Raw genomic sequence first — 23,319 nt, forward strand, 5'->3', positions numbered from 1 at the left:
ATACAGAAATATCCATCCTAAAAGTCATATGGAACCTCAAGGACATTGATTAGAAAATGATCTTAAAAAGAACAAGATTCAAGGTTTCACAATTCCCAATTTCAAAACTTATACAAAGCTATAGCTATCTAAACTAGGATTCTGACATAAAGACAGACATATGTACTAATGGAATAGAATGGAGAGCACATAAATAAGCACCCACATATATGGTAAATTATTTTCAAGGGTGTCAAGACCATACAGTGGGGAAAAGCCAGTCTTTTTAACAAGCACTTTTGGGAAACTGGATATCCAAAAGCAAAAAAATAAAATTGAACCTTTATTTTATACCATATACAGAAGTCAAGTCAATATGGATCAAAGACCTAAATGTAAGAGCTAAAACTATAAAACTCATAAATAGAAACATAGGGGGAAAACATTGTGATATTAGATTTGTCAATAATTGCTTGGATATGACACCAAAAGCAGAGGCAACAAAAAAAAATGTAAGTTCTACTGTCTCAAAATTTAAAACTTTTGTTCATCAAAGCACACTATCAACAGAGGAGTGAAAAAGCAACCCATGGAAGGGGAGAAAATATTTACAAATTATATCTGATGAGGGATTGATATCCAGAATATACAAAAAAAACTCCTACAGCTCAACAACAACAAAAAACTGATTTAAAATTGGACAAAGGACTTGAATAAACATTTCACTGAAGAAGATCTACAAATAGCTAATAAATGAAAAGATGCTCACCATCATTAATCATTAGGGAAATTAAAATAAAAAACACAGTGAAATACCACTTCACATCCCTGAGGATGGCTATTACAAAAATACAGAAAACAAGTGTTGGCAAGGATGTGGAGAAATTGGAACCCTTGTGCATTAGTGGTGGGAATGTAATATGGTGCAGCTGCTATGGCAATTCCTCAAAATATTAAACTTCAAATTACAATATGATCCAGCTATTCCCCTTCTGAGTATATATCCAAAAGAAGTGAAAGCAGGGACTTCAACAAATATTTGTACACCCATGGTTATTAGTGGCATTATTCACATAGCCAAAAGGTGGAAGCAACCCAAGTGCGCATTAACGGATGACCAGGTAAACAAAATGTGGAATACACATGCAATGGAATATGATTTAGCCTTAAAAGTAAAGGAAATTCTGGCATGTGCTACAACACAGATGGACGTTAAAGACATTGTGTTAAGTGAAATAAGCCAATCACAAGTGGACAAATATTGTATGATTCTTCTCATATGAGGTACCTGGGATAGTTAAATTCATAGAGACGCAAAGTAGAATGGTAGTTATCAGGGACTGAGAGGGGGATGGGTGGGAGTTAGTATTTAATGGGTATGGCGTTTCAGTTGGGGAAGATGAAGACAGTGATGGTTGCACAACAATGTAAATGTACTTAATGCCACAGAACTGTACACTTAAAAATGGTTTAAATGGGTGGCTTGATGGTTAAGTATCCAGCTCTTGATTCGGCTCAGGTGGTAATCTCAGGGTCTTGAGATCAAGCCCCATGTCAGGCTCCACGTTCAATGTGAAATCTGCATGAAGTTTCTTCGTGCGTCTGATTAGTCAACCCCCGTCCCCTCAAGCCCATGCAGCCCCTTTTCTGCCTTCTATCATTGTGGATTAGTTCCACCAGTTCTACAGCTCATTGCAAAATGTACTGTTTTGTGTCTATTTGCTTTTGTTCAGCACAATGAATTTAATATTTTTCCTTGTGTGTACCAGTAATTTGTTCCTTTCTCTGTCGCCTAGGATTCCATGTGTGAATAAACTAGTTTGTTTATTCGTTCTTTTCTAGTGGTTATTTGGATTTGTTCCAGTTTTGGGGTATGCTTCATTTTAAGAAATATGCGTGACTTTTATAACGATTAGGGCTACCAGCTTTTTTTTTTTTTATTAATTAGCACAAGAGAAGAGGAGGAGAGACAGGAAAGGGGAAATGAATGAATTATGGAGGGAACATTGGATATCCTCTAGGCCCCCTAATAAACCTAATATTTATTTATTTTTTTAAAGATTTTATTTATTTATTCATGAGAGACACAGAGACATAGGCAGAGGGAGAAGCAAGCTCCATGCAAAGAGCCAGATGTGGGACTCAATCCCAGGACCCTGGGATCATGCCCTGAGCCAAAGGCAGATACTCAACCGCTGAGCCACCCAGGCATCCCTAAATGTAGTCTTTAAATTTGGTTAACACAGAGAATATAGTATAAGCAGGGAGGACAACAGTTTTTCCCTAAGTCTTTTTTGTGAGTCCATCTTGCCATTCTCTGTCTTCTTCCCTTAAGTAGAAGGGAAACACAGCGAGTCTAGAAGTTTTGGGCAAATAATAATTTGAAAGAGAGAAAACTCTTAATATATGAGATATCTTAGTTACTTGGAATTATTATTAGCTGTGACAGTTCTGAGTTGTTTCTTATTTCTGACACAAATCAGACATGTGAATCCCACTGTATGGCCAAAGTGACTTTGAAGAAGTCCTTGCTGAGGGAGGAACGGCCATCTTATTGATAGAGAACTGGACCCCAGTCAGCTGGTGGCATCTAGTGATAATGCCAACTGAAGAGGAGTCTCTGGTTCTCTACTTTCTTTCTCATCCTCTCTCTTCTCTTTCCTACTCAGCAGCTATCTTGTTGCAATCATGCCTATTTTTTTCTTTTTTACCTTTCCTCTTTCCCAGGCTACTAGCACAATTCTGTAAGTGAATGCTTTTTAATGTTTTTTTTTTTTTTTTTTTAAAAGCAGGCATCCATTGATCCTATAGCAAGACTGCTAGTTTCTTTCCAACATCCATTTTCCCCTTCCTCCTAGTGTTCTACCTGTGTACATGGCTGCTCAGTAAAAAACTAACTCTCCCAGCCTCTCCCACAGTTAAGTGTGGCTGCGTTCTGTCCAGTGGGATTTGAGTGGAAGTGTATGTTCAGTTCTAGGCCACACCATGGGAGGCTGTAGACACAACCGCCTTCTCCATTCTGCTGTCTGACAGATAGATATGGTGGGGCTCTCTATGACATGCAGATGAGGCCAACACTCAAGTAGTGACAGAGTTATTAGCTACAAGGAATTCTGTGTCCCTGCCTGTGTGTGTGAGAGAGATAGACTTTTTTTCTATCTTGTTTGAACCAGTATCACCTTGGTCTTTGTTATAGCAACTGGATATGTATCCTAGCTCATATAAATCCTATCACAGGCAAGAGACTAAGCTAGGCAGTGAATGCCTAAAGATGAGTGAAACTACTTGACAGTGCAAGTTCTGAGAGAGTTCACAACTTAGGGAGAAAGGAAAAATACAAATTTAATAACCCTAACACAGGGCAGACTATGGTAACTGCTTTACTGGAGGTATAAACAAAGCCTGGTAGAAGAGATTAGTTCTGATGGTAGTGTTAGGAAAGATTTCTTAAATAAAGATATATGCAATTTGTGATTTGGATGATGAATTGAATTCTGATAAATGGAGAAGGCTAAACAGAGCATCCCAGTCTGAAAGAAGAGTATGTGTATCTAGGAAATAACCAGTGGAAAAGGCAGACAGACTCTCAGTGAATGTAGAGGGGCAATAGCCCAATTAGATAAGGACCAGATTGTGATGGCACTTAAATGTTATATTAAGGAATTTTGTTTTGGGGCGCCTGGCTGGCTCAGTCAGAAGAGTATATACCTCTTGGTCTCGGGGTATAGAGACTACTTAAATAAATGAGGGAATTTATTTAAAAAAGGAATTTTGTTTTGGACGTGTTGAATTTGAGGTAAGATGGCATGAATGGCCAGCAGGTCATAAGAAGATAGAGTCTGGAGCTCAGAAGTGAGCTGAGAGCTAGAGACATAGATCTGGGTGTCCTTCACACCTAAGGGACAAAATGAAATAGACAAGGTAGTACGGAGTAGAGGGGGTACACGTAGGCCACATCTTTAGAAGAGAGAATAAGATGGCAGAAAAGAGTTCGTAAAGGAAACTGGGAAGTGATCAGATGGGTAGGAAGAGATTCAGGGAAAGGCATTGTCATGAATGTCAAGGAATTCATAAATGACCTCAGGTTACTTCCTTGTAATGGAAAAATTTTTCTTTCATTATTAACGCATTTCCCCAGCATTCCTTTTTTTTTTTTTTTTTTTTTTTTTTTTTTTTTTTTTTTTTTTTTTTTTTTTTACAAATTTTTTTTTTTTTTTTTTTTAATTTATGATCGTCACACAGAGAGAGAGAGAGAGAGAGGCAGAGACACAGGCAGAGGGAGAAGCAGGCTCCATGCACGGGGAGCCCGACGTGGGATTCGATCCCGGGTCTCCAGGATCGCGCCCTGGGCCAAAGGCAGGCGCCAAACCGCTGCGCCACCCAGGGATCCCTTCCCCAGCATTCCTATCTCAGAAGCAAATCTTTTAAGAATCTGGTAGTTGTCTAATCTCTTTTGGACTACTTCAATACATTTGTCTTTTCTCTTAGCTTGGGAGTTTGTAGGTTGTGAGCAAAAACTAACTACAGCAGATGTGGTGTGCTTCTCAGATCCCTCCTTCAGGACAGAGGTGCTAATTCTCCCAGCTGCTGGCTATGTGGACTACTGATGGTACACACAGCTGAGCTCCTTGCTGAAGGACACTTAACTTGCCTCAAGTTTATACCTCTTCCCAGGGGGTATCTGCATCCAATGATTAATTGATGCCAGTATAAAAGGTCCAGCTCTTGCCTCTATCTGAGACAACTCACAGGATCAGTTGAAGCTTCTGATGCAGCTCCTTAGTAGTTCAAAACATCTTCTAGCCAATCCCAATTCTTTCACTTACTGACAGATACTTTTCCTGAAAGTATGCTCTGATAAGCCTCCTGCATACAAATTTCTGCCTCAGAATCTAATTTCCTAGGCAGTCCCATCTAGGAAAGTTGGTGCCCAACCTGTCCTAGCAACTAAACTCACTGGCCGGCCAGCAACGAGGATCCCATCATTGACAGTCAGTGGAGTTTGGATAGTGTCTGGCGTGCTGCAGCTGTGCAGTTATTAAAAGTTTTACTGGTAGCGAGCTGGGCTAGGACTCTAGGGGGAGGGATGCAAGGCATAGTAACTCAGTTCTTTGAGACATTTGAGAGAAGTAGTACTTATAAGGACTATGGAATTAAATGGCACTTGCTCTGTGTTGCTGAAGCATTGGAAGAAAAAGAAACCCAATGAAAGACTGAGGGCAATTAACCTCCAATTCAAGATGAAATATGAAAGCCAGAGGACCTTCTTGGCAGCATATAAGCAGACTCAAATCCTGTAGCCGAATGGAAGTAGAAGTTGAAGATTGGGTCCAGGACTTTATAAATAGTAGCAAAACTCCACAGAAGAGTGAATTCTCAGCCACGCCAAGTCTGTCACACCATTAGGGTCACGAATGGGAAGGAGTGGGACCCTGAAACTTGAGATGAGGATATCTTATCTGGGTTGATGAACTTGAAAATCTGGAGTCCTCAGATTCCCCTGGGCCCTCTGGGCCTGAGGAAGTAACACTTTCCTTCCTGTGAAAGGCCACTTATCCTCTTCTACTTGAAGGTAATGTATAGGCCTTTACCTGATTAAACAACATGTACTTGCTCCCCATAATCAGCCCCCATCCCCGCTGCTGGCCGTCGCACTAATTACTAGGGTCAACAAACAATATAACATAGCACTTTCCATAGCTGCTCAGGGAGGAAATGGACCATATGCCAAGGAGCTGCAGGATCTAGCCAACATGTATTGGCAGGAGCTGAGACAATATATGTGGGACTGGATCCTAAGGATGTTAAATTAATGGGGATGAGATAAAATGTTGGAGAAAGAAGAATTTATGGTTATGAGAGCATTCTCTACAACAGGATTTAACACTCTGGGGAATAGTGTTAATTTGCTGCAGGAATGGTTTTTGAGGAAGCTTTGAAAAAGTGAAATAGAAAATTCAGACTGCTTTGGGAGACAGTAAAGGATTAAAAGGCTTAGAGATATGTGTATTCTAGTATGGATATACTATATAAGTCTGAAAAACCCACTTGCTCATTACATTCTGCAGTAGAATTCGGATGAAATTCTATTTTCTAAAGTGGTAAGGAATGTGCTGGTAAAAGTGGCACCAGAATCATTGAGAAACTCCATGGTGACTATCTTCTGCAGGCCAGGGCTTCAGTAGTAAGCTCTGCCATTATAAGACTTAGCTACCTGATATCCATGGTGTTGACAGGATCCTAAAGTAACAGCGGCCAGGTGGTAGGACTAAAATCATTGGAAGCAAAGTAGGTACAATTATCATTAGAAGAAAGGGTGGAGTGGCCCTCAGAGGATTCTAACATGTAGACAGTTATGAAGATGGCTAAGAGATGTGTGTCTAGAGGCAAGGTAAATGGACAACCTTTAGGAGTTTTGAGTATTGCTCAATCTGTAAAATAAAAAATCAAGAATGGATGACCAGGAGGCTTAGAGCAGCCACCCCCAAAAAAGTCATGATTCCTTGCCCAGTTTCTATATCAGAGTCTGTTTTCAGACCCAGAGCTCAGTGGGTAAAGTCTGTGGAAGTCCTTGCCAGAGATTAATATGGTCTCAGATACAGACTGCCGGTAATATGAATGCATTCTTTTCCACCCTGGTAAGAAAAGAAAATAAGCAGCAGTTTGCAATTCTGTGAGATGGGCACAGCAAGACACATTTATGTTGTCCTAGGGCCATGTTAACTTCTCATCCTCTGACGTAGTACAAAGGGACCTGGACCACCTGGAGATGCAGAATATCACATGGTCTATTGTATTTATGGATGACTTCATTAGACTGGATGAGCCAGAAGGCACAAGTATGTTGGTGAACTTGGAAAGACACCTGTGCTCCAGTCAGTGAAAGATAAACCTTATGAAGATTGAGTAGCCTACAGCATCAATGAAGTTTTTAGAGATCTGGTAGTCTAGGCATGTCAGGACATTCCCTTCTAAAGTAAAGGACAAATTATTGTGATTATGTTAGGTAGAAGCTAGACAGACAGGAGCAGTGAAAGGAACGCCCTGAAGGAGAGTCCCAAGTCCTTGAAGGGGAATGATAGAGACAGGAGTTAGAGGCAAGGATGGTGATTAAAAAAGAAAAGAAAAGAAAGAAAAGAAAAGAAAAAGCTACACATACTGAGCTTGGGTGGCTTAGTCAGTTGAGCCCAGACTCTTCTTTCGACTGAGGTCGCAATCTCATGAGTCCTGGGGTGAAGCCCTCTCCCCTAACCGCCCCCCCCAATCCTGAGCTCAGCAGGGATTCTGCTTGAGATTCTCTCCCTCTGCCTCTTCCCCCTGCATGTGTGTTCTCTCTCTCCCTCTCTCAAATAAATAAGTCTTTAAACAAACAAAAATTACACATTATAAGCCCTGGAGCTCAACATCCTGACCTTGTGGCTTTCAAGACATTGGGCCTGACAGATCAAGAGCCACAGGTACAGAACATGCACTCTTCTACTTTTGCCCCAGGGTAACCCCTAGACTCATTATCGTATATTTGCATTGTGGGCACAGCCCTTTGAGAAAGGCTGCCTTGACAGTTCTGGTACAAATCTTGGAGGGCCAAAAACTCCTCCTACTCCCAACATGTGCAAGGAATTTCCCAAATGATTGGAAACAGCCTCTGTTAGAGACCACCCCATTGTATGTCACAGTTCCTTCCTGCCCAGAGATATCCAATATTATCCAATTCCAAAACAACCTAGGGGATGGTTCTACTTCAAGGAACCTGCCAGCTTTCCCACTTTGAGAGTGCACTTTAGCTTTAATAAACTGCTTTGTGTTTGCAACTTCCCTTCTGTCTTTATTTTGAGCATGGATCCCCACTTAAATCTTCTCATGGGGCATCCAGGGACCAAGATCATTCACACAATGCAGACACTCTCACCGCTGATGATTTTACCTCCCACCACTAATGAAGGAAGCACAATCTTTGTGTTCTGGAAACAGCGTATTCCACATTTCAATCCATTTACTCAGCAACATGGAAGGCTCCCTGGAGCCCATGGAATAAGCTGCACTGTAGCTTGGAATTTGAGATCTAGAAGACCTTGTGATGTTGGAGGTATTAATGATGGGAAAAGCTGCCTTGTGCAATTTATGGCAAACCCCAATAGAACAATCCCATGTAGACTCTAGGTTCTGGAATAAGGTCCATGATCTGCACAAAACCTAAAACCCTTTAGAAAATCAGATCTTATTGTGCTATGGGGCCTTGATAGAAATGGAGCATCTGATGATGCAACATCATGTATCCATGTGGCCAGAACTGCTATGAGTCAGGCTCTGTAAGACTCACCAAGTCATTAAGCCAAATGGGCCTACCAGCAAGCCACTGTAATTTTAAGATTATTTATTTATTCATGAGAGATACACAGAGAGAGGTAGAGACATAGGCAGAGGGAGAAGCAGGACTCGATCCCAGGACCCCAGGATCACACCTGGGCCAAAGGCAAATGCTCAACCACTGAGCCACCCAGGCATCCCACCATTGTAATTTGGAAGTGGTGCATCTGAATTAGGTATAAGCAGGGTCAGAGGTACAGTTACAAGGTAACTGCATAAACAGGTAATCCAGACCCTATTTCCATCTATAAACTCTGCCACTTTTATGGTTTTACCCAAAGTTGCCTGAGTGAAAAGACACCAGCAAAACTTTGTCTTAATAAGAGCCTAACTAGAGAAAAAGAACTATTCGGAGTATTTTACACAAAGAATTTTGTAGGAAGTTGTAATATATAAGTGCTGGAACAACCAAAAAATCAACGGAATGGTGATTACCATCCCAGAGATTAGCGACCCAGAGATTAATGATGGTGGACGGTTGCTTTTTTCTTGGCTGGAGAGGAGGTGATATTTCTGGAACCCAGGAATGAGGGGTATTCCACCCCAAATCTACCCTTCATTGTCTATAGGCATAATTTTAAGATGGCCCCTCAGATCTCTATCCATCTGGTATACATGCTGGATAATCCTTTCCTTATAAGTGTGGGTGGAACTGTGATTATGAAGGATTTGCACATGCATGATTGGATTATACCAGATGACAAAGGTGAAGGACCTTTGCAAATGTAGTTGTCTCAAATCAGGTGACTGAGTTCATCAAAAAGGTGATTTTCCTGGGTGGGCATGGCACTCAAGTGATCCCTAAAAAGGGACTGTACTCTTCCTAGGAGAAGAGATTCAAAGTTTAAGAGGGCCTCTGGAGGGAGCCAACATAGCAAGAAAGGAGAGTGGTCCCCTGGCAACAGCTAACAAGAAAACAGAGATTTTAATGCTAGACCTGTCAGGAACTGGATTCTACTGGCTATTGGATTGTGGATCATTTATTCCCTGAGCCTCTAGATGAGAGGATGCAGTAGCTGACACCTTGATTTCAGGCTTATGAGATCCTAGGCAGAGGACACAGACAAAATGTGCCAGACTCCTAATCCACAGAAGGAGTGAGATGATAAATCCGTATTGTTTAAGTTACTGAGTTTGTGGTAATATATTACACAGCGTTGGTGAACTAATACAGGCCCTATATTACTCCATCTAAGTACTTCTCCTTTAGCAGTTGGCATATTATTAACCCTTGTCAGTAGGAGGCGCTGGAGAGACATTTCAGGAGGAGTTTTGGGTTGTTTTTTTTTTTTTTCCCTCCCCTTCCTGACTCCCGGTGTCACCTCCTGCCAGTGCTCCCACAGTCTGTTCTGACTCTGCAGTGCCCAGCTTCGGCAGTATCCCCTAGCCAGTAGCACGTGGTGCCTCCCTACAGGCAGCTTCTCCCAGCATCCCCTAGGTGGCTTGGCAGTGAGTTACAAGGTGAAGCATCTGCCTGGAACTGGCTCTCCTCAGTACTTCAGTAAGTTCTGCTGGCATGGCACCTTAGCAAACTTCACCACCATCCAGTGGATGAGGGCACAGAAGGCTAGCTGAGGACAAAGCTCACATCTTGCAAACCAACCACCCCACTCCTGGGTGGGATATGTGTGACATTCCTCCAGGAAGTTCCCAACTCTCTTAATGGTAATGCCTTGCTAGAGGGAAAAACAGCCCTAACTTGACAACGGCAAGGCCTCCAGTACCTTCTGAGTCCTCTTTACCATAGGAAAATCCTTTTGAAAATCTCCTTTTTCCTTACCTACCCCAACTCCCAAGTATATAATCAGCCACTCCTCACACCTCCTGGGCGGCAGCATTTCATGGCCATGGGTCCTGTCTGGTGCTTTAATAGAATCACCATTTTGCACCAAAGATGTCTCTAAAATTCTTTCTTGGTGGTCAGCTCCAGATCTCACCCCACCAAACTTCACCCATATTCCAAAACTACACGTGAGCCATGGCAATTCTGTCTCCAGTAAGATCTAGATCTTAGTTTGGTAAGGTTGGGAAGAATTGTACTTGGGTTCTCCATCTTAGCGGAAGGTTGTGACTGTTCTTTATTTTAAAATTCTTAAAAAAAATTCTTTAGAGTTCTCTTTATTTCTTACTAGCCAGTTCTATATTACCCCAGTGTCTGTTATAGTGAATAATTCTTTATTACTAAAAGAAAGAAAAAGCTGGGATCACGGTAGGACTCTCCAGTTGGAAACCAGGGCCAGGCAAGGAAGCCAGTCACTGCTCCAGTTGATTCCTGAGGCAGAGGGGAAGGAGGGACAAAGACCCTGATTTCTGTTTTACTCTCCTAATCTCCCAGCCTCCAGGCTCTACCAGTGCCGCCCCTGCCACACACACACACTGGCCAAACCCAGCTGGAAGCCACATGACACAGGGACCAGGGGACACAGGCCACTGTGACACAGAGCACAGAGGGAAAAGGTAAGGAATAGGTCTGTTAAAAAAAAAAAATTGCAGGCCCCAAATGGTGTCACTTAGATAGAATTCCCATACCACAACTTAATACCCAATATAATTGCAGTTTCAACCTCTTTAAGAAATGTGGCCATAATGAGTCAATCAGGAAGTATTTCTTTCCACCAGTGCCAATGAGTCTATCACCTGGGTCCTCTACATCCCCCAGAGAGGAGGTAATCTGCATAAGACCCCATACTTTGCCCCTAAAAAACAGCTTCCTCTGGAACAATCCTTTTCTTTTGCTAGAAGCTTTCTTGGGGCAGCCCTGGTGGCTCAGTGGTGTAGCACCGTCTTCAGCCCAGGGTATGATCCTGGAGATCCAGGATCGAGTCCCACATCAGGCTCCCCCGTGTGGAGCCTGCTTCTCCCTCTGCCTGTGTCCCTGCCTCTCTCTCTCTCTCTTCTCTGTCTGTCTCTCATGAATAAATAAAATCTTTAAAAAAAAAAAAAGAAGCTTTCTTGTCCCCACCCTCTGTCTATAAAAACTTTCCATTTTGTACAACCCTTCAGAGTGCCTCTCTACTTGTAGATGGGGTGCTGTCTGATTCATGAATTGTTTAATACAGCCAATTAGATCTTCAAACTCACTTGGTTGAATTTTGTTATTTAATAGATTTGGTGGCAGTGGTGGGATCCAGAGCACACTTCTGGTAGCATTTGGAGACCGTGAGAATCACAGGTGTGGTATCTGCAACCACTTTGAGTTCACTGTCTTTCTTGTGGTTTCCAAGAGTGAGCTACTGTTGGTCTAAGTTCTGCTCTGCTTTGTGTTTGAGCTTTTTATCTAATTGGCTTTTCTTCACAGGGTGCGTCAGCTTGAGCTGGCAGACAGTTATGCCCAGAGCCAATTGAGCTGGCATATTTGCCTAGTGTCCAACTGAGAGAGAGTCGGCTCAGAGCCAAGCCTCTAGACTTTCAGACCACAATCCCTCAGGTGGAAAACCGCAGCAAGATTCCATGGAATTTGGTGGTGGTGTGCACAGGGCCTTCTTATGGCCAGGACACAGTACTACTAATATATTAAGGTGAAGGTTTGTCCGTCTTATTTTGTGTAAATAAAGGCTATTACTAGTAGGATCTCAGAGGCCAAAAAGCTGCAAAAATTGGTGAGCACGTGTTGAGCATTTAAAGGCTATTAGAGAGCTCACTGCCTGAAGAGGATTAATGTGATAGGATAAGTTGGTCACAGGTCACAGGATTAGACACTAGGTCACCCACTAACCTCAAGAAAACTTCCATGCAATGAGGTACACTGTAAAACATGCACAATCCACAGCCCTGCTGCACACCCCTTTTAGGTATTAGTTTGGCTCTGAGAAACCCAAAGACTTAACTAATGAAATCCTTACATTCGAAAGAGTCACATGCACTCCCTTCTTGGCGCACCTGCTTACTTTATACCTAACAACTATAGTCCCAGAAATCTAGCAAAATGAAACAATTTTATTATAAATAACCTAGAATTACAGTGGCCACTATATGGAACGTTCAATTAGACAAGTTTGTTCATTTAAGAAGTGCACTTTGAAAGCAAGCGTTCCCAAATGAAACAGAGTGGGATACCTATTTTAATTGGTTTGCAGAAGTTTCCAAAGATTCTGAAATAGTCTCATTGAAGGGTTCACTATAAAAAGCTAATAAATACAAGAGTTACTTAAGACAAAACACCATAAGGCTGACATAACTCCTCTATTTTTTTTAAAGGTTTATTTTTTTAAAGATTTATTTATTTATGATAGACATAGAGAAAGAGAGAGGCAGAGAGAGAGAGAGAGAGAGAGAGAGGCAGAGACACAGGAGGAGGAAGAAGCAGGCTCCATGCTGGGAGTCTGACGCAGGACTCAATCCCAGGACTCCAGGATCGCGCCCTGGGCCAAAGGCAGGCGCTAAACCACTGCGCCACCCAAGGATCCCCTTTAAAGGTTTATTTATTTATTCATGAGAGATACAGAGAGAGAGGCAGAGACATAGAGGGAGAAGCAGGCTCCCTGGGGGAACCTGATGTGGGACTTGATCCTGGAATCAGGCCCTGAGCCAAAGGCAGATGCTCAACTGCTGAGCCACCCTGGCACCCCTATTTTTTTTAAAGTTTGTTTGTTCGTTTGTTTATTTATTTATTTATTATTCATTCATTCATTCATTCATTCATTCATTCATGAGAGACACAGAAGGAGAGAGAGGCAGAGACACAGGCAGAGGGAGAAGCAGACTCCATGCAGGGAGCCCGATGTGGGACTCCATCCCGGGTCTCCAGGATCAACCCCGGGCTGAAGGTCATGCTAAACCGCTGAGCCACCGGGGCTGCCCCCCCTATCTTTTTTTTAACCTGAGTGATCACTCTACTAATTTTCTGAACTGCCTTTCCATTCTGAAGAAAGAGTTACCTCTTAAAATAAAGCCGCCTGAGGTTACACGTGATCCTCCTTAGATATTCTTCACTCCTTGGTCAAAGACTAAGGGCTATAGTAAAAAAAAAAAAAAAAAAAAAAAAAAAAAAAAAAAAAAAATTAAACTTTGAGAGAAGCCCCAAAAGTTTTTTTTTTTTAATAGATTATTTCCTGAGTCCAGTTGAGAGAGGGAAATAAAAATTCACGTTATCCCTTTCTTTCCAAATCCAGATCCTGTTGGCTATTAATCTTTTTTCTCCTGGGAATAGCTGTTTCCTTGCTCATCTCCTTTTGCATCTTAACGTGGTTTGGCTTTTTGCCTGTCTGGCCTGTACTATCTTTGGGAGTGGCTCTAAATCCCGTAAAAAAATACCTTTTACACCCTCTTTGAGGACCCCTCTCGAGTTCATGAGGCTGCTTAATACTGCCAGCAATCTTTACTGTTTGTGCCAGCTAAAATTGAACAAGATATTTTGAAAATTTAATAACATTATTATCAGAAGTTTGGTCAAATTAAAAGCTAATATTTGGAGCCTGATAAAAAATTTTAAGGCCTTCTCTGCTAAGCTAAATGTAACCACAGGAAAAGAAAACTTTCTCATTGCTAGATGGGTGATGTCAGTCCTTGGATATTATTTAGACGACAATCCAGTTCTTTGAGAAATGAAAAATGGCTGTCTTACAGATCTAGTCGTTACAGGCCCAGAGGTGTGACTCCAAAAATAATAGAAAGACCAATCCTTTTTACCAGTCCCAAAACCTCCCTTATTTATCTTAAAAGGCTTATAAGTGTTGTAAAAATTCTGGTCTTAAGAGAAGGAAAGTCCTTCTAGAAAGTGCTTGTCTTTTCCTTCTGTACCTTTGCGCTGTAAATACACAGTATCTGCCTCGTCTTTTCCAGAAATTCTTAATCTAGTCCATGTCCTTAAAATGCAAATTCCAGGGAGGTAATGCTGATCAAAAAAAACGAGGAGGAAAGTCCACTTAAAACTTTATTTGCCAAGGACAAATATAAATCTTAAGTGTCTTCTCCACAAACCCATGTATCTACGTCTGTATGTATCTATCTATAAATATATTATTATTTTTTTGTTTTGTTTTTTTTTCCAAGGAGTTTATTTGGGCAGACCTGGGGACAGGGAAGCTCTGCATCTAAGAGAAGGTGTTGGGTCTCCTGGTGGTGAAGCATGGCTTGTGCTGGCAAGGTAGGACCCAGTGGGGTATTGGGAATTAGATTTTGGCGTCTCGTGAGCAGCACTTGCTGGCTGCAGTCTCCTCTACCTTCATGATCTGGACCAAGTGTACTTGAAAAGGGTGCCAGACACCCCTGTCTTGGTAGCACTGGGTGACATTGCCAGCAGTGGTAGGTCCCGGTACTGTCTGTATGTGTTGTCGCTGCCACCGTGGGAGTCATAGCACAGCCAGATGCCAAAGTCCTTCGCCCACATTGGGGATTTTTTGAACACCTGTCCAGTACACAATTTCCCCTGAAGACTTCCTCAGCTTGTTCAGCTGAGACACAAAGTGATTAAGGATAAAAGAAGAAAATTATTCACCTTTAGCTCAGACGGCTGACCTATAGCCTGCATAGTTTTGACAAGGATCAAATAGGTGCTGGCTGCTACATTCTTAAAGGGTCTCAGGACTGCCTGTATGTCTCACCAATAGTGAATATCAAGCTAAATGATAAGTGCCAAAGAAATCTTGCGAAAGTAGTTTTATAAGTAGAAATTCGAAGAAGATATTTATGATCTAATTCTTCCTGCACGTTCCCTCCCCCTTGAGCACTAAGCATATAACCACCAGCTTCATATAGAAAGAATGCAGCTTTTTCTGCCCACGGGTCCTTTCCCCTTGCTACTTAAATAAACTTACTAAGCTATACCAGAACACTTCTTCAGAATTCTTTCTTGATTGTCACACTCAAACGATCTCACAAAAGTACCAGAAGTGGGACTCTGCAACAACATGATTAGGTGCAAAGATATGCATGCAATAGAGGGGTGGACTGGGACATTTGGGGGTCTGTAGGCAGTGCCCCCACCACCTTGTACTCTGGCAATGTGCCTGAGGCCTTCATGGTGCACGCTCTGTTCTTGTCCCCACCCACGAAAGACCATAAATATATTTTTAAAAAGCTCTAGCGAGGCTGCCTGGGAGGCTTAGTCCATTAAGCACCTGCTTTTGGCTCAGGTCCTGATCCCAGGGTCCTGATCCTCCAGGGTTGTGAAACTGAGCCTGTTTCGGGCTCCTTGCTCAGCAGGAGTCTGCTTGTCCTACTCCCTCTCCCTCTGCGCTTTACCTGGCTCATGCTTGCTTCTTTCTCTCTTTCTTTCAAATAAATTAAAAAAAAAAATCTTAAAAAAAAAAGCTATAAAAAAAAGCTTAAAAAGCTTTAAAAAAAAGCTTTAGCGATCTGGATCAATAAACTTATTTCATCTACTAAAATTTTTTTTTCAAATTCAACCATTATAACTAGTAAATTTTGTATTTATTTCATAGCAGAATTTTCAAACAGAAGCTATAAGGTATGTCTAACATGTTCACATGTGGTCCTTGTATGGGTTGGAAGTGTGTTTCTACCTCCTGATTGTATTGCTAAAATTAGCTTACAAAAGGGCTCTATTTAGTTCATTTAAAGAACAAACAAGTGTTTGTAAGGATTGGGCTTGTAAATTAAAAATTCAAAAATATAGAAACTAACCCAAATGCTTTTCAAGTCCATGTGATCTAAAAAATTCCTTTTTTATATAAAAGCTAGTCTGGGATTGATGGCTTAATGAAACATGTCCTTAGAGTTATGAACATTAAATATAAAACTTTTATCTACGTAAGTTTACTAGCCAAATAACTTTGTTATCTCATCTATTAACACAAAAATTATGGCTTAAAATAATGACTGACTTTGTCTAATGTTCATAAAGTCTTTGTAAGTAATCTAAATACAATCGTTAAAAACAAATGGATTTAAAAACTATTTTATTTATTTATTCATGAAAAACACAGAGAGAGAGGCAGAGACACAGGCAGAGGGAGAAGCAGGCTCCATGCAGGAAGCCTGATGTGGGGCTCAATCCTGGGTCTCCAGAATTAGGCCCTGAGCCGAAGGCAGATGCTCAACCACTGAGCCACCCAGGCATCCCAAACAAATGGATAAATTAAAAAATTTAGGTAAGGGATCAGTGTCCTCCCCAACAATAGTTTCCTCAAAGTTTTGGGGCAAATAATTGGTTAAGTTAAATTCATTAAATATCTAGAGTATTTCCAAATAAGACAAAATACTCTAACACTAATTACTAAACATAGGTTTATCTATTTTTGGCTTCCTAGTAAAGAGAAGCTAAAATTATTTAAATATGTTACTGTTACATTAAGTTAAAAAGACACATGCTTCTAAAAATTTAAAATATTTATTAATTTGAAGATGTGAAAATTATATGCCAGACTGATCACAATTGCTTACTTAGTTTTCAATGTGTTAAGGAGGATGAATTTCCTTTATCCTTCAAGGTCCTTCTAGCTGGACTAAGAATCAAATTGACATGTGACACATATAGAAGAGAAAATCTAATTTAATGGCGTATGCACAGGAAATCCACATAGACATAGAAATTCCAAAGACAATGAGGCAACATGAGGCTTATAAGAGCTAAGGGGATGGATGAGGTCTGAGGATACAAGGAGGAGAAGGACCGTTAGCAGGAAGGTGAGAGGAGATATTTGGAAGGCAAAGGTTGCTCTATGATGTAGGTAAATTACTTAAGGAAAGAGACTCTTAATAGCTCTCTTAGTACAAGCAGGCAGTTGAGAGAGACGTGAAGAGCTTTTCCCAAATCTTTTGGGTTTTAATTGCTTTTAACTCAAAATAACATTCGCCAGAGTGGCCTTAGGATGACCTGCCCTTGGCACCTGTAACTAGAAACCAAGGTTTCTAAGGTTAAAATTTTTGATTAATGTGTAATTAAAACTACTAAAAACAATAAGAAACATCTCCTTATGTCAGGAAAATGAGATATGTTTTCAGTAATAATAATAATTTAGAGGCCACTTTTAAGCGACAAGCTTGAGCAGTGAAAACCTGAGTAAGGCAAAAGGGCTCACAGTGACTGCCGGGCTGAATGCAAACATGTAATGCAAATAGGCTCAAGCAACCCACCTCGAAATAGCCATAGGCCCTAACTGACCAATTAGGACCAGGCTCAGTTCCTAAGATTACCAAAAAAGGGACGATTTCATGCATTCTCATACCTACTCACTGTGCCCGATAACTGTGGCCCCTCACCACAGTCTTGTTACAGTCGGTGTCTCCTTTGTTGCCCTGCCCACCACTCCCTTGCAGTGTATTCAATAAACTTCTATCTCTTTTTGCTGCCTTGAATTCTGGGTGAATTCTTTCACCACCTGTGCCACCAGCCCCCACCTAATTGGGATGCCCCACAAATAATAGTAAAATAATAATAATAATAATAATAATAATAATAATAATTTTGTCCTAAAATAAGGTTGGTTTGAAATGGAAACACTGTGTAATTGTATTCCAAGCAGTTTGAAGGCTACATATCTCTAACTCACTGACCTGTGCCATCTAGCTTATAGGTTGACTAATTATAGCTTCTTTGAGATTTCAACAGAACACTGGCCTGGGGGGAAACAAAGAACAATCTATTCATAGAAGATCCAGCTTGACTACATTACTGAACAGTCTTCCCTTATGCCGGCAAGTCCACTTGAGATCATATTAAGAATGCTTCCCCTGCATGTGGACTCTACCACTTTCTAGTGCCTTCCCCTTAAAAACACCCTGCTTGGTCGAGGACTTTGTGGAGATGGTCTTTGGACATTAGTCCCACATCTTCCCAGGTTGCCTAGCCTCATGAATAAAGCAACCTTTCCTTTTTAAATTTTTAGAAAAGATTTATTTATTTTTGAGAGAGAGAAAGAGAAAGAATGAGTGCACAAAGGGAGAGTGAGCAGAGGGAGGGGCGGAGGGGGGCAGAGAGAGAGAGAGAGAGAGAATCCTAAACAGACTCCATGCTCAGAAAATCTGAGTATGGGCTCAGGGCTCCATATCACCACTCTGAGATGGTGACCTGAGCCAAAACCAAGAGCCAGTCACTTAGCTGACTGAGCCACCCAGGCACCCTTAGCAACCCTTCCTTTCAGACCAACACTTGTCTCTCAAGTATTAGCTTTTGGGGGTTGAGCAGATGAACTTGGATTTCAGTAACAATAGGATGAAATCAGAATATAGAAAAAAAACTCTCAAAAAATTTTAATGTGTGGTCAAGGTGGCTAAGATTAAAATAAATTTATTAAAAAATAAGTTTTAATATCAAAATTAAGCTGGTACAAAGTTAAAATTTGGTCTTCTTCTTTTTTTTAAGATTTTATTTATTTATTCATGAGAGACACAGAAAGAGAGAGGCAGAGACATAGGCAGAGAGAGAAGCAGGCAGCATGCTGAGAGCCCGATGTGGGACTCCATCCAAGGACTCTAGGATCATGCCCTGAGCCAAAGGCAAACACTCAACCGCTGAGCCACCCAGGTGACCCAGTCTTCTCTCTGTTAAAAGAACAAAGTTTTCTTGAACTTTTAATCTGCTTTTGATAAGGTTTTTATAAGTTTCTTTATCTTTTAAATATCAAGTTTTATAATGATCCAAGACCCCATTTAGATAAGTGCTTAAAAACTTTAAAACAAATATTTTTGACAGACTTCCCAAAATCAAATTCTTAAGTCTCTTTGACTTGAAATATTACAAAAGAGTTGTAAAACTAATTAGGCTTATTTACTATGTAGATTACATAGAAAATATTGTCAAATAAATAATACTAAGCCTTTTTTATATTTGTAAGATTGTGGCACATACAGATAAAGTCCATTCTGTTGTGCAAATGGCCCCTTTTTGCCACACTTTTGCCATCGTAATGTCCTTGTGACATGGCAACAGTCTGCATCTGAAAAAATTAGTATTAATATAGACACATAGTGGTTATAAATTTAAGAAACAGGACTATGAGAAGCCCAAGACAGTTGCTTTCTTCTTTTTTGGCTCCTTGACAAAGCCCAATTTTCAGTTTTTGTCCTCCTTTGCCCACCATCGTACATTTAAGAGGACTCAGGTTATAAATAGGCATTAGTGTAGAGACTTCTATAAAATTTTAATACCTGCAACTGGACTTTATTAAGCTGCCACTTAGTAAGAATTATCAGTATATATTTGTACGTGTGTTTTCCAGGTGGGGTTGAATCTTTCCTTGCTACAAGGCTGATGTCTTCACAGTAAAACCAAACAAAAACAAAAAACTGATTAAAAAAAAAGTTTCCTAGGGTACTTGGGTGGCTCAGTGGTTGAGCATCGGCCTTTGGCTCAGAGCATGATCTCAGAGTCCTGGGATTGAGTCCTGAATCGGGCAGGGAGCCTGCTTCTCCCTCTGCCTATATCTCTGCCTCTCTCTGTCTCTCATGAATAAGTAAATGGAGTCTAAAAAAAATGTTTCTTACTGAGGTGTACTTTCCATCATCTCTAGGAGTCAAGACACCCACTTCACCAGACAAATCACTAGAGCCTTAACAAAACCTTGCAAAATTCTAGAAATTCTATCAGTCTACAACCTTCTACTGATCCCTGCTGTTTCATGCTAATATGGCCAGCTACTATAAGTCTCTAATGTTTTATGCTCAAGCCTGTCATCAACAGGTTAAGAAGCTTTCCTGAATCCTGTTAAAAGAAACCTGTCTGGGGGCACCTGGGTGGCTCAGTTGGTTAAGTGTCTGCTTTCAGCTCAGGTCATGATCCCAGGGTCCTGGGTTGGGCTCTGAGTTGGGCTCCCAGCTCAGTGGGGAGCCTGCTTCTCTCTCTACTCCCTACCCCTGCTTGTGTTCTGTCTCAAATAAATAAATAAAATCTTAAAAAAAAAAGAAACCTGTTTTTTTTTATAGTCGAGAGCCTAATAACTTGGTATTGTAAAACATCATCAGAGAAAAACAGTCCTCATGCCCTTAAAGGGGTTGTCCCAAGTGCTCCTGACCACTGGCCCAGCTGTAAAATGAAAAGATGCTAGAGACCTCTAAATCAAATTGACAGAAGAAAAGTAGCTGACATCAAGGTGTAGACTGCCTCCACCCCAGATGCTGGATCAAGACATCATACTGTAAACACAAAACCCTTCTCTTTCTTCTCCTGTCCTTTTCTGGCACTGGCCCAAAAGGATGGCTTCCCCAGCAGTATCTCCCAGGTCATTGCTAAGGGGGGGATGGGTGACCTATTTTATTTTATTTTATTTTATTTTATTTTATTTTATTTTATTTTATTTTATTATTTTTAAGCTTTATTTATTTATTTATGAGAGACACACAGAAAGAGACAGAGACATAGCAGAGGGAGAAGCAGGCTCCCTGCAGGAAGCCGGATGTGGGACTTGATCCCAGGACCCCAAGATCACTACCTGAGCCAAAGGCAAATGCTCAACCACTGAGCCACCAAGGTGCCCCATGGTTACCTCTTTTATTCAGGGTGGGGAAAAATCTAACTGTGCCTCCAATTTTTCACAAATAAAATAAGACATCTTACAACTGAACAAACATGAGTTTGCTCCTTTGGTGAGTCACAGAAACTATATCAAGTGGAGTTGTCACATATAATAAACTTGATTTGCAGCATAGGATATCATGGGAATTCTTGTAGGTAGAGGTGTGCATGTGCCTTAAGGAAACATGCCTATACATACATTGTATGTTATGTCAATGAGGCTTATGCTTGTCCTTGGGCAGAGATTTTGGCATTATAATGAGGTAAAGGTAGCTGTCATCAGTCTCCATGGGTGACTCCCTGGTCCATCTGCACAGGTGTGAGTTGGAGGTTGAGCTTCAACTGGTCTGGGTGGTCTGGGCCAGATGGAGGTCTTGTCAGGGCAGTCATTACTGCTTAAAGGGCAGTTTCAGTTTCCATCATGGAGCTATGCCACTCAGGTCTCTTGCCTGAGTTAAGAGATAAGCTGGAAAGATGAGCTAAAGGAAAAACATGGGACAAAGGGTTGGTGGGTATAAGCAGGTGGGCAGTAAAAGGTCTTGGGGTCTAGCTGGTGACAATCTCATTGGTAACTCTTCTACATTTACATTGTTTTTAAGAGATTTTATTTATTTATTCCTGAGAGATACACAGCTGAGCCACCCAGGCGTCCCTAAATTTACATAGTTAAATTAAAAAGGATACTTCTTGGCATGCCTGGGTGGCTCAGCAGTTGAGCATCTGTCTTTGACTCAGGGTATGATCCCGGAGTCCCAGGGTTGAGTCCCACATCGGGCCCCCTGCATGGAGCCTACCTCTCCCTCTGCCTATGTATCTGCCTCTCTCTCTCTGTCTCTCATGAATAGCTAAATTAAAAAACAAAACAAAAACAAAAAAAAACCTTTAAAACAAAAAAAGGATACTTCTTTTGGCAGGTTCCTATTTCCCCGGTTAGGGATAAATGCAAATGAAGCTTTGAACAAAAACTTAATTCTTAAAATCATTACAAAATCTGCTAAAGCAACAGCAGCCCCCCAAAAATCCTTAGACTCTCTGGTTAAAATTATCCTTAATAATTGAATAGCTCTTGATTATCTTTCAGCTGATCATGGAGGTGTTAGTGCAGTGTCCAACACCACCTGCTATGTCTGGATTTACCCTCCTGGGGAGGTTAAAACTGTTTGGTTTAAAAAAGTGAACTCCTTCCATGGGGTCTTTCTTTGGCTTATTTGATTTTGATTGGTTTAGGTCCTGGGGACCATGGCTCTAAGGTACACTCCAAATACTAGGAATTACCCTGCTTATAGTAATCCTCCCTGGTTATAATAATCTCCCTGGTGCATTATATTCTCTCAAAAGCCTTAAATATGTTTATAGCTGCTAACCACCAAGCAAATGAACTCTCTAAGACTGGAACATCTAAGGTATGAGGAAAATAACCAACTTAAAGAAGTTGAACAAACCATCACCTACATCACAAGGCTAAGTAAAAAAGTTATAGATCCCACACAAAGGAGCAACAAACCTGTGAACTGCAGAGCAGTAGCTGAGAGTAGTGCTAATGCCTTAAAATTTGATCACATCTCAGTGAAATTGAGAGTCCAATGAGAAGGGAAAATTGTTAAAAAAAAAAAGAAAGAAAGAAAGAAAGAAAGAAAGAAAGAAAGAAAGAACAAAAGAAAGAAAGAAAGAAAAAATCGCAGGCCTCAAGTGATGTTACTTAGAGTTCCCAAACCTGGAGCTTAATACCCGAATATAATTGGCCTCCCCAAGAAAAGTGGCCTTAAGGCGTCAATCAGGAAATGTTTCTTTCCACCAGTGCCAAAGAGTCTGTCACCTGGGACCTCTCCATCCCCCAAAAGTGAGGTAATCTGCATAGTAAGAGGCCTTGCTCTGCCCCAGACAAACAGCTTCCTTTGGAACAATCCTTTTCTTTTGCTAGAGACTTTCTTGTCCCCACGCTCTATGAAAACCTTGCATTTTGTACAACTCCTCAGAGTGCCTCTCCACTTGCTAGATGGGGTGCTGATTCATGAATCGTTTAATACAGCCAATTAGATCTTCAATCTCATTTGGTTGAAATCTGTTAACAGGTTTCAGGGCAACCAGAACTGGCAAAATCCTGCAGTAGTCATGACATTAAGGAATAGTTCTATCAGGTTTATGATGAAATACAGACAGACTGTATTCGTGTCTTTATGTAAATTAAGAGTCCATCCCCCCCCCCCCGCCCACACCGAGAACTTATAATAGAGACTTTTCCAAAACCCTAAAATGTAAAATGACACTTGGAAATCTTTAGTTATGTTAAAAGTTAAAGTGAGGCATATTAAATATTTTCAGAGTTTATTTGAGCAAAAATCGACTTGGATTAGACAGCATCCAGTCTAGCAGATAGAAAGCAGCACCAAGGAGCTGTACAAAATGAAAGATTTTCACAGGCAGAAAGGAGCAGGGACTCGGAATTTATACTGGCAAGAAAGCGGATTGCTTATTGCAAAGTTACTTCCCTTTAGGAGATGGCAGAGGTCTCCCAGGCAGATGACCTAACTAGTGTCCATCAGGTGATTTCTGATGGAACA

The 23,319-nt window shown here is 41.1% G+C and overlaps 1 protein-coding gene and 1 pseudogene across 5 annotated transcripts in view; one reads left to right on the plus strand and one right to left on the minus strand.

Annotated features, from left to right (window-relative positions):
- The window catches only part of BLOC1S6 (biogenesis of lysosomal organelles complex 1 subunit 6), a 114,542-nt gene that overhangs the window by 27,367 nt on the left and 63,856 nt on the right, over window positions 1-23,319 (plus strand). The gene's annotated exons all lie outside the window — the stretch shown is intronic.
- Window positions 14,379-15,552, minus strand: LOC112675502 (60S ribosomal protein L18a-like; annotated as a pseudogene).

Source organism: Canis lupus, chromosome 30, assembly GCF_003254725.2.
Source record: "Canis lupus dingo isolate Sandy chromosome 30, ASM325472v2, whole genome shotgun sequence".
Taxonomy (NCBI): Eukaryota; Metazoa; Chordata; class Mammalia; order Carnivora; family Canidae; genus Canis; species Canis lupus.